Here is an 8,543-nt window from a genome sequence, read left to right as displayed (position 1 = left end):
AACTTGCCCCAGGATTTCCAACATTCAATTTGGATGATGTACTACAAGATCAACTGCTTTCTAACTTCATTTTTCCATTATTTGCAGTAGAAATGTTATTAGATATGGATTTAGGTAATGTGATTACCAGTGAGTGGTAATTTTGAAATATCTGTGTGGGAACTGCTTGAGGAATTATTGTGTTACTGAAATCAAACCCTGATGCAGATTTAAACCTAATCTTACCCTAAGCTATTCTGAATATTATCAGCACCTTTCCATCCCTTCTGAAAATAAATGGAGAGGCAAAATATTCTAAGTAATGGTATGTTTCCTATGTTTTATGTCCTGACAAACTAAAACAAAATAATTCAATTTCCTCAAATTTGAAACAAAGGAGTCAAAATGCATTTTGAAGAATAAAAAAAGGCTATTAATCAAAGTTCAGGAACTATTCTTGTTATAGGAGTCACATTTTAGTTAATATTTAGAATATTATGTAAATGAGGACTTCCTGTTGGGGAATATATATCACCTTTATGTTCCTTCTGCCCGTTTCCAAGGTGTTGCCTCCCGAATTGCTCTTGTTCTGAGATGACTGAAATTATGGCTTTAATAACTTTTCCATGGTAAACATTGGAATTTGCATTTGGTTGCTGTGCTAGTGTTTTGTTCCATTTAACTGTGCCCTCCAACAGTGGCTAAACAACAATTTATTTAGGGTTCAGTTGTGAAATCCACCCCCAAGCTCAGCGTGAGTTCATCTGTGAGAGCAGTGAACCCCCTGCGAGGCCAACCCTGCTGCTCTTTAGACCTTTCCCTACTGGCAGTGGAGGAGTTTCCAGACTCCTGATCCCCAGGATCACTGTCTCTGGCTGCTTTCTCCTCTGTGCTCCTGGCGGGTTTGCCTGGTTTCTCACCCCCATTGTCCTGCAGTGCCACCCTCTCTCTGTCCCTGTCACTGGGAGCTGGGGGTGCTCTGTCTTTGGCCACATTGGTGTCAGACCTAGGAGACCCAACATTTCTACAGTTTCCTCTTCTCTCTTCTCTTTGTGGTTCTGGGATTATTCCTGAGTGCCCCCACCTCCTCCTCCACAAACCCTAGTGTGTGGTACCCACTGCCCTACACCAGTGTGTCCCAGGACTCCGTATCCCTGTGGATCAGCCCTTGGTGCATCACTAGACCTGGGATAAGGAGTCTAGGAACACGCTGTTGCTGTTAAATTTAAATATTGAGACTTCATTTCAGTCCTCAGGCTGAACAAATGTTGTGTTTGCCTCCATTTATCTCTGTTGGCTGATCTTCTACTAGGACAAGAAATAATTCCCCAAAGATTGGAATGTGGTCCTCTTCCAGGGAGTTTTACAACTTGGCCTTTCCAAGAATTGTCCCCTTTCTTCAAATATTTCTCAGGTTGCCTTGCTCACTGAATTATTAGAACCGACCAAAAAATGAGATTAGAGAGGCTAGAGGTCTGCAGTAGTTGGGTTTTGGTGGTTTTTTTCCTTAGCTAAGGTCGGATTTTTACTCTATTTCCAAGTGTAGTCAAACATCCAGTTGACAGTAGAAAACTTCTATAACATCTGCACCAACACAGCCATGTCTCAAAAACAGTCTTGTTTTGACATTCAGTAGATTTATTTCAAATATGGAGCAAATTGAAAGAGCTGAAATTTCTGCAGTCATTTCTTTCTGAACAGAAACTTGAAAACTTTTGTATTTTTGTTTCAGCTCCTTGCAAGGAAAAAAAAAATCGTATTTATTTTTTTCAGCTGACAGGCTTTGGAAGATAATGGCATTGTGTTAATGTTTCATGTTCCCTGTTATTATACCTTTATTGCTTCAGAATCACACCTGGAGGGCCTGAGTCCTACCAGGTGATAAATGTTGGATGATAACAAGAGCAGATGATTGAGTTTATAAATATGTTGTTGTACAATGTATCTACAGTAGGGTTTTTTTTAACAAATAAGTAATATAATGAATGAAATTATAAAAACATATTGGTTACTTTTATGTTTTAGAGTGTTGGGTTTTATTTTTGGTTGGTTGGATTTTTTTTTTAAATTCTATAGCCTGAAAAGTAGTTTTCAAAGAACAAAAAATGAAGAGAGTTTTGTGATCTTTGGAATATATTTGTTCTATCAAATAGTCTTCTTAACATTATAACTGTTTATTTTAACAGTTTTATCCTAACCTGAGAGGAAAAAGAAAAGCCCTGATTTATGCTGTTCTGTAATGATCTGAAAGGTTGGCTACAGGGTTTGGGTTGTTTGGGACTTTTTGTTTATATATATATATATATATATATATATATATATATATATATATATATATATATATATATATATATATATATCAGTTCTTTTCGCAGTATTGGATTCTACTTGCTGGCACCTCTAGATAAACATTTTTTCCTACCTAAATTGTACAAAACCACAGTGATGGAGAAATGATTTGGACTCTGTAAGATGGGAATAGATGTGCTACTTCTGCTGTGACTCATGAGCTAAGAACATTTGGGGCGGATCTTGGCTCTGACATAACTTGGGTGGAGCAGAATATCAGAATATCATCATCTGGGATGGGAAGTCTTACAGTTCAGGTGATGCTTCTGAACCATCTGCCACAATCTGTCAAGTCCTGAGTCATTCCTGGGAGAAAAAGATTCCAGAGCTGGTGTAGTCCTCAAACTAGAGGATGAGCAAGGCAGCCTAGACATTGGAATCTTAGTCTTGAGCTCAGTGTTCAGCTGAGCTCCATGCACTGTGTGGGATAGCAGTACTATAAGGTGAGTGCTATTCAGTACAATAAGGTGAGTGCTATTCCCCACACCTATGCAAACCTGCACGGGAAGGGTACAGACTATAGTACTGAAAGAAGGGGGACAGGCTTGGAAATCTGCTGTAATATAAAAAAGTTGAATATCAAATGGCATCTTTCTAAATAGTAACAGATCCTGTGTTATCTTGGGCATTCATTTACTGCTATTGGCAGTCAAAGTCCTGAGGGTGAGCTTTTAATTTAATGCTTTACATGAAAGAACTATTCTCGTATAGCACATTTGCCTTCAAGCCTCTGCAAATAAATAACTGGTGTGCCATGAATCACAGGGCAGTGAGTGCCATGCCAAATGGAGAAACCATTTCCGTAGCACTGCAATAGGAAACATTTATTACAGCCATTACAGACAGCAAAGTGATTTAAGAGCCAAAGAGGTGTCATTTATACAATGTTACAATTCTCTTAACTCTGAGAAATAAAATAAGCAACGATCCAAATGGGCTGTACATCTCCACTGCTGCCCCACAGTCCTGGGCGTTGCTATAAACCCAGACCATCACTGGAGCTGAATTTTACAGCTGGACATTTCAGTGCTGTATCTTGTTGCCTGACTTCAATATCCTCACACTTTATGCTGTTGGAACCACCAATATAGATAAAATTTCTTTTCTTGCACCTTCCTTCCTTGGGAAATGAGAAAAAACTTGGCCAGTTGCAGAAATCTCTTCACTGCAGCCCTGCAAAACTGTTTGGTGCAGGAATGATAACACTGATGGCTGATTACAGCTGCTTCAGTGGGTATTGTATCACACACGTTGTTGCACCCATGATGGTGTCTATCCATGCTCATGTTGAGGCCAGAGAACATGTTCCAACATGTAAGCAGAGCTGTATTACTAACAGTGCTCATTCTCCTGTTGTCATAGAATCACTGTGATCTGCATTTTGAACTGGGCTCTGTAGAAAGAAAGCCACAGATATTTAACTCTAAGGCAAGAAATAACTGAGAGAAATAAGTGTTTCAAATGGTAGAGTGTGCTCTGGTGAGCACTTGGGAAACCAGTCATTGTAGGAGGCTGGAACAGAGATTAGACTTAGACTGGAACAGAGATTGCACTGAGAATGGGAAATAATTGCTCAAGGCATTGATGTATTTTCTGCAAGTACTCGAACGTCACCAGAGTTACATGGAAATGGTTTGGATCTCTTGTCTTCCAGACACTTGGCAGAAATCACCAGGGGATGTGGGGGTGTTACATCTGTTCATGGCTAAGAATGGCCTTCAGAAGTACATTTTTGCTTCCTTTCTCAGAGTCATTTAGAGTGATATCTGCTTCTTTGCAAGGTATGAAGTTGGAAATCTTACCACGAGCTGCTTCATGGTTTTTAATGTTGTCAAGTTTTAACTTTGAATTTAACTGTAGGTTTAGAAAATTACATCCTATTCTTCGTGTGCTCTGTACAGGGGCCTGTTAAGTCTCTGAACACAAGAAACTTACTGAATTTTCCTGGGGCTGGTGATCTTATTACTTGCTATTCGTTGAAATAATCCTCCTGGGAACCATTCAAATTTTTTTTAGCCCTTAGAACTTTCAGAGCTTCAGGGGTTTAACTAAGCTAAAGTTGTTAGGACAGGGTCTAATTTTGCAGACCCCACCTTTACAGGCCTTCTGAGGCCAGCTGCTTTGCCCTTCAGTGCATAAAATTGAGTCTCTGGAAGGTGCACTTCCAAGAAGCCCTTTTTCAAATCTGGGGGCAAATTGCATAGCAGCAGAATGTGAATTGATGTGTCAGTTAACACCTCTCTCTCCTTACCTATTGCATTATCTCTTCCCAGCCCCTTTGAAAGGATCCCAGGACCTGCTGCTTTAGCTGTACCCCTCAAAGATGGTTGTATTCCACTTTTCAGCAGTCACTCTTTGTCCTCCAGCTCAAGCAGGATCCTTTTCAGCTTGTGGATGCATTCCTGGGTGGAGAGAAAATTATGTTTTCCCATTGCCAAGTGAGGGTCTGTCATCCACAGTTTGTAGCACTTCCGCTTCATATATCTTTATTGTGAGGGAGTAATTGGGTTTAATCCCCCTTGCCCTTCACCCCAGTGCCAGTGATGTGCCTGTGTGATAGCACAGGACCCACAGCACAAATTCCTTCATGAATGGTTTGAGTTGCTCTAGGGATATCTTGCACAAAGCTGTTTTTATTCAGGGAAGAAACTGGACTATTTGGTGGGCTCTGTGTGCAATAGTTGTAGTGCCAAGGTGTAAATCAGATTAACACAATTGACTGCATGGGAGATTTGATAGGATGAGGAATGAAAGCTCAGGCTCTAAGCAGAATAGTGGTGTCTGTTTGTTTGTGTATTCAGGACTGTATCTCAAAAGATACCTATTCTGACACTGAATTTTAGTGTAGGATAGGTCATGTATCTCTGCTACATTGGAATTCTATTTCTGATACTGACTTGGAAGGTAGATTAACGTGCTCAGTAGAGATTTCTCTGTACATTTATTATGCTTCTCTTCATTTTCCACAGGAATAGAAATCTCTGCTGTAATTCCAGCTCAAGGAAGCTGACAGGACTCAGAAGACCTAATCAGATTGCTGCACTTGCAAAATATCCCTCCCTTCCAAGACCAAAACCAAGGACAACAAAAAATGCCAGGGAAATAACTCTAAAGTACATCCTTCATGCTATACACTATCAGGGATAGCATTTGTCCCTCAGCTGTGATCTCTAATCACTTAGTCCTGGAAATGCTTTAACTTTAACAGGACTCTAAAAAATATTCCCAGTAAAGAACATAATGGATCCCATTAGTTACTAGATTGAAATCACTTTGGGTTTCCAAAATAATTTTTGACAGGCTGAGAGCATTGGGGCTGTTCAGCATTGGGGCTGTTCAGCCTGGAGAGGAGAAGGTTGTGTGGAGTCCTCACAGCACCTTCCAGAGTCTGAAGGGGCCTTCAGGGAAGCTGGAGAGGGACTGTTCATCGGGGACTGGAGTGTTACGCAAGGGGAATTACTTCACACTGGCAGAGAAGATTTAGAGTGGATATTGGGAAGAAATTGTTCTCTGTGAGGGTGGGGAGGCCCTGGCACAGGTTGTCCAGAGAAGCTGTGGCTGCCCCATCCCTGGGAGTGTCCAAGGCCAGGTTGGAGAGGGCCTTGGAGCAACCTGGGCTAGTGGAAGATGTCCCTGCCCATGGCAGGGGGTGGAATGGGATGGGCTTTAAGGTGCCTTCCAACCCAAACCATTGCATGATTCTAAATATACAGGGATTCTTTTATCTTGGTCCATTTGGGTGGTCCCGTTTTTTTTCAGTCATAGCTTTAACTCAAACATTCATGCTTTTGAAACTGGATGCCTGAGGCATCTGGATCCTCAAGTGGGCAAAGCTTGTTAGTCCTTGTCATCCTGTAAATGTAAATTTTCCCTCTATTGAACCTCTGCTGCCATTATGTGAAAAACAACACTCTGGAGAAGATGGTTCAAAGCAAAATAATTTCTTTTTTTCGTAAGCTTTTCTTTATAATATTGAAACTACTGTGGCTATGTAGAGGTTTCTGGGTGATCCAGGCAGGGGAAGACATGGATCAGCTGGGGTTGCTGAAGTCAAATTCGTGGTGTTGCACTGGAGTGCACCTGTGTTCTTTGCAGATGTCACCCACTGGGTGTAGTTGTCAGCAGCACCTGGAGCTCCCAGACTTTGGCTCTCTGAATCCTGCAATAGGCTGAGCTGGATTTTAGCGTGTGACTGGCAGAGTTATGATTCCACACTGTCGTTGTATAGCCTTGTGATCTCCCAGGCCCAGATCTGTCTGCTCTGCTGTGCTGACTTTGACTGAGAACTCCTTAAAAAAGAATGTTTTGGCTGTGGAAATCAATAGAAAATACATCACTTTTTATTCAGAGCACACCCCTGTGCTGAAGGGGAGAAAATGTAAGTTTTAGAGTCAAATGTTTGCTCTGGGTGCTGGAATTGCCGTTTGTTAGTCCCCAAAGAATTTAATTCAGTCCTTTCATTTGGGTAAAATGCTGCTTTTCTGATATATTCTAAAGCTGTTGATAATCTGTCATTTAAAGACAGAAAAGCTCTAGACTATCCAAAATACAGCTTTTGGCTTAAAGCAGATAAAAGGAACTACCTTTTTCCCAGCATCTTGTTAAGTTGCAAAATTTATTGCCATAAGAGACTGTGGAGCCTGAAAGCATAAATGGGTTCTAAAAAGGGTTTACCTAAACCTGTTGATTGCTTCTAAACATGATGAAGTTGTCGTCGAAGCTACGAAATGCACTGTGGAAGGGTTGGGTGCCGGGGTGGTGAGCAGGAAAGTGTCTTCCCTGACATAGAAGGATATCCCATAAATGGGTCTTGTGTAGGTTTTACTTGGGTATGGCAAAGACTGAGTAATGCTCAGTGTGTAAGAGGAGTGTGAGGAATAAAGCACAATTCCAATGTAGTCCCATGGGAAGTGCAACAATTTCATTTTGACCAAATTATTTTTACAGCCTGAAGGGATACAAAGTCAGTTTACTGATGATACAAATTTGAGAGGAGCTGTTGATTCCCCCAAGGCCAAGGAGACCCTGCAGAGATCAGGGACTGGGAATCCCCAACCATGGGAAGTTCAACAAGGGGAAGTGCTGGATTCTGCCCCTGGGATGGGGCAACCCCGGATGGGTTGACAGACTGGGAATGAAAGGCTGGAGAGCAGAGCTGGGAAAGGGCCCTGGGGGTCCTGGTGGTGCCAGTTGTCCCTGAGTCAGCAGTGCCCTGGCAGCCAGGAGGGACATCCCTGTCCTGGGGCACCAGGGAGGGGATTGTCCCACTCTGCTGTGCCCTGGGGCGGCCTCACCTCAACATTGGGGCAGTTTGGGGGGTCACAATATAAAAAAGATATAAAGCATTTAAAGAGTGTCCCAAGGAGGGACATGAAGATGGTGAAAGGTCTGGAGGGGCCATAAAGGGGGTGTCTGAGGGCACTTGGTCTGTCCAGCTGGAGCAGAGGAGACTGAGGTCAGAGCTCAGCAGGGGCTGCAGCTCCTCCCGAGGGGCAGCTCCATCTCTGCTCTGTTTGAGCAGGGACAGCAGCCAGGGAATGGCTGGAGCTGTGTCAGGGCAGGCTCAGGTTGGATCTCAGCCAAAGGTTCTTCCCCCAGAGGCTGGTTGGGCACTGACCAGGCTCCCCAGGGCAGTGGGCACAGCCCCAAGGCTGCCAGAGCTCCAGGAGCATTTGGACAACGCTCTCAGGGACAGGGCGGGATTGTTGGGGTGTCTTTCAGGGCCAGGAGTTGAACTGGGTGGTCACTGTGGGTACTTTTGACCTGAGGATATTCTTCAATTTCCTGATTCTATGATACAAAAAAATTGCTTTTTTATGAGGAATGACAGCAGCACATTAGGAGAACACATTGGGAGCTGAGTTATTTCCCACATGATAGGACTGTTGTTTGAGCACAGCTGTGTCTTGAGGTAGAGGTCAAAGGACATCTACTACAAACAAGGCACATTTTTACAAACTGGATCCATCTTTATTGATTAGCAGCCATTATATTAATTGTTCAGGTAGAGAGGGGCAGCACAGTGCAGTACACAGGGCAGCTGGGAGTAGTGGGATATGAATGTTACCTGCTGCCCATGAAAATCATTCTCTGCATCTTGACTGCTTTGAGGGCTTTAAATACTGCCCAAACAAGATTTCTAGGTAGAAAAGGAGAAGTAAACCCAAACTTTTCGTAACCCTTAGGGAAAGGAACTGGATAAGTCACAAGCACTT

The sequence above is a fragment of the Lepidothrix coronata genome, unplaced genomic scaffold (assembly GCF_001604755.1).
Source record: "Lepidothrix coronata isolate B3197 unplaced genomic scaffold, Lepidothrix_coronata-1.0 Scaffold200, whole genome shotgun sequence".
NCBI classification, from domain to species: domain Eukaryota; kingdom Metazoa; phylum Chordata; class Aves; order Passeriformes; family Pipridae; genus Lepidothrix; species Lepidothrix coronata.
The sequence above is the reverse complement of the archived record's forward strand: the minus strand, read 5'-3'. Positions refer to the sequence as shown.